Source organism: Benincasa hispida, chromosome 4 (genome assembly GCF_009727055.1).
Source record: "Benincasa hispida cultivar B227 chromosome 4, ASM972705v1, whole genome shotgun sequence".
In the NCBI taxonomy this organism is placed as follows: Eukaryota; Viridiplantae; Streptophyta; class Magnoliopsida; order Cucurbitales; family Cucurbitaceae; genus Benincasa; species Benincasa hispida.
In genome coordinates, this window is record NC_052352.1 from 51,505,506 (window position 1) to 51,509,595 (window position 4,090).

The following is a 4,090-nucleotide window of genomic DNA, read 5'->3' on the forward strand; positions in this document are numbered from 1 at the left end:
TTAACGCAATGCAAAGATTGCGATCATAGGTATACAATTGGTCGAGCGCAACTTCACCGCAAGATTTTGCATTGATCATGGTCACAAACATTCGCCCAAGAAGAACCATCGCAACTTGGTCAGCGCAACATGGTGGGCACATCTGGGTGAAAGGATAACTAAGATCGATGGGACAAAAAGCTGACAACAGTTGGATCCAAATTAAGTTGACAGTCGATAACGGTCACAAAGTACATTCATCTTTATCAGTGACAATTATTCGGTGCATCAGTCAGGAATTAAAGCCGTCCCATTTGTACAACCGGAAGAGAGAAGCCGCCTTTCATCTTTAATGTCCAATAAATACCAAGTGCATTCTTCAGAGAAAGGGTTAAGCAGTCGATTACTTCATCACTTTACAAGTTCACGTCTATGTCCATAGTCTTCTTTCATTTTAAGGCGGACGCGACGGAGAAGGTGTGCCGGTAGATCGTTTCGGCAAGCTTGGGAAAGCACCGGAAGCTCCAAGAGAGAGAGAGGGCCGGCGCCTACGGAAGCGTGAACATTTGTAGTTCAGAATAGAGATTCAGTGTAAAAAGCCTTGGACAGCAAGGAATTGCTATCAGGCTCTCTACCTTTACTTTCCATTGCCCTTTTGTACTCAACTCAGTTACAAGAATGGAATATCTTTCTCTATATCTGTTCACTCTCTGTTATTCACGCATGAGTAGCTAAATTAGTTGAATGGGTTGAGAAGTAGTTAGCTAGCAGAATGAGGGAATCTTCATCTTTGTGATTATCTTGTTTATGTATGCTTCATTCGTCTATTAGAGATACTCGGGAGGGTAGTCTAAAGTCAGGATCTAGACATGGGAAGGTTAGATTAGAATCTAGGTTTGGAAGAACCAGATTAGAACACATAAACAAGAGATAGACGCTTAGGAATGAGCACTATTTGTTATTAACGCATCACATGAATCTTAGCAATAAGATATGATTGTATGCGGTCACCTTGCTTCATGCATTTTGCATCAAGGCATAGGACAAGAGCAGAGACTTAGGGATAATCTCTATGGACATTTTGCATTCAACACATGCGTCTTAGACTTAGAAGCATCGCCTTTACATTGGGAAATAACTTGTTGTGCATGGTTGTAACATGATTGCAAGGTTGACGCATTCCCGAGTAACGCTAGCTAAAAGACCTTCTCAAGTCGTTCACTGCATACTCATTGCATCTATCAACGCAACTATCTTTCTCTAATCCGCCGCCTTTATTTACTTCTTTTTCATCAACGTAACAACACACCCAAAACTTATTATTTACTTGGTTACCACAAAGTTTTCATAAATATTACCAACATAACTATTTTCACAAGTCCCTGTGTTTGACCCTGGACTTACCAGGAAACTTAGGGGAATTTACACTTGAATCCCGCTGGGGAAACTTGAGTGCACAACGCAATCCATCAACACATATCATCCATATTTCCACTTCATAAAAATAAAGCATTAGTAAGCTTGAGATTTTTCTCTCTCGGAATCTCATGGAAGTTGTCAAGTAAATAAGATTTACTGAGCGACAACTTGGAGCGAGCTAAATGATCGTGTAGTGTTTGTAAGCGACAGGCATGCAGCTAAGCGATGAGCTAAACGATCGCTTAGTTTTTGGTAGATGATCACTTAGCTTTTGCTAAACGATTGGGCATCGACCTATACGATAGGTTCAGCCGTCTCCCACTTGCTCAATCGTTTACACGATTGTTGTTTCCTTTGTCTTCTACCTCAAACCAAGTCCACACAGAGCCCACCCTCTGGATTCTCACACCGAGTATACCAAGGTAGCCTTCTTGGTGGTGTCATTCTCAACTCAACACCGTCAAGGTTCTGTGGAGGCTGCTCGTGCTGTTGGGGTGTTTGTGATCGAGGCGATCACTGAGTTCGAGTGCGTGGTGTTTGTGCAGTGTAGTGGTCGTGCTGGATAAGCGTTCGAGGTTGCTGTGTTCGAGCATTCATGATCAAGGACTTTGGCGATGAGTCTACAAATGTGTGTAGTATTTTTCCTTGGTTATTTGTAGTATCATGCTGTAATTTCTATTATGAATGCATAACCGTATGTTTTTGTTTATGACTGTAATTTGTAAAGTTCATATATGATTGTAATTTGGAATGATCTTTCCGCTGCTCATGGAAATCCTCATGTTTTATTTCCTTCAATTGGTACCAGAGCTAGGTTGTTCTGATATTCCAAATTACAAGTCTGTTTTGTATTCGATTTCCTTCACAAAATCCAAAATATATGTTGTAGTCTATACTGCATAACCCAAAACGAGTTCTGTAGGGATGCATAACTCATCATAGATCGAACCATGTCCAATAGGGTTCGATTTCCTTTTTGATACACCATTCAGCTGAAGTATACCAGGTGCTGAGAGTTAGGAGACAATTCCATGTTCTATGAAATAGTTTTGGAATGTATGATCCAAAAACTCTCCACCTCGATTAGATTGAAATGTTTTAATTGTTTTATTTAATGCATTTTCAACTTCAACCTTAAACTCTTAGAACTTTTCAAAAGCTTCAGACTTCTATTGCATTAAATAAAAATTCTCATATCTTGAATAATCATTAGTAAAATGGATGAAATATTCAAACCCTCCTCTTTCTTTAACATTCACTGAACCACAGAGGTCTGAATGTACAAGCTCTGAGGGTTCTTTGGCCCTATGACCTTTTAGTAAAATATCTTTTAGTCATTTTTCCTTCAAGGCATGACTTACACACTGGTAAAGAATTTTTTCATACTCAATTTGAAGTCTATTCTTGACCAGGCTCTCAATCATATTGAGATTGATGTGTCTTAGTCTTAGGTGCCAAGGACAAGTATTTTCTTTAGGAGAAATTTTATGCCTTTTATTTTTAGTAACTGCAGTTTTAAACATTTCATTGTTAAGGAGGCCTTTAGTTGCTAACAGTCTTAGCACATACAAATTATCTTCAAGTTAGCACAACAAATTAATACTCTATTCCTATAAATAAACATTTATTTACTTGAAAATTAAGAGAATAATGTTGTTCAAGAAGACATTTTACAGAAATCAGGTTCCTTTACAAACCTGAAACCACATATACATTGTCTAATAAAAATAAGATTTCTACAAGTAGAGTCTGAGCCCTCCCATTACCATAGCTGAGACGACATGCTCGGTTTCAACATGCATCATCATCTCCCCAACTTTAAATTGTGACTAGGAACTAATTCCCTGAAATAAAGAACAAACATTGTTAGTGGGCCTGAATCAATTATCCAGACAAAATCATCATTTTCCACTAAACAGGTCTCTAATACAAGTAAATCATATTTACCTTGCTTGGTCTTCTTCTTTTCTGCCAAGTATTTGGGACAGTTCCTTTTCCAATGTCTCTCGTGGTTGCAATGGAAACATATTCTCTTTGCAGCCTTGGCCTTTTTGCCATTATGGGCAACAGCTGGTGAGTTAGCTTTCCCTTTTCTACCTTTCTTCTTCTTCCATTTTTTGGTGCAGGAAGAAGAAGGCATAGACTTAGTTCCAAAGGATGATCCTCTGTAGAACTTCTTTGAGGACGAGGCAACATTTCCCTTTCCCTTTTGTTCCTTGCTTGTCATCAAGGATTGAAAAGTCTGAATCTCATTGAGCAAGGTGGTCAGTTGAAGCCAATCCTATTCATAACAGTATTGCTATGGAACTGTAGGAAACTTCAGGTAAAGATTCCAAGATGAAGCTAACCTGACTAGTTTCATCAATGATAGACATATTCATCTCTACCACATTAAAGTGAACCATGATGTTGAGAATGTGTTCTCTAATAGATGGCCCTACTTGCATATTGGGATTGAAGATGTGTTTTAGAGCGTCATGCCTAAGTTGTGCGTATGGTTGTTCGAACATCCCTCACAGAGACTCCATTATCTGACGGGCAGTGATCGGGCTCATGCATCTTGGCCAAGACTTCTGAAACGCTTGCATTTCCTTCAACTTAAATAACCCAGCCTAGATAGAAGTAACCTTAGACAAAAGGTCCCTCATTTGTTACAAATTTAATCTTTTAATTATGAATCAATTTAATCCTA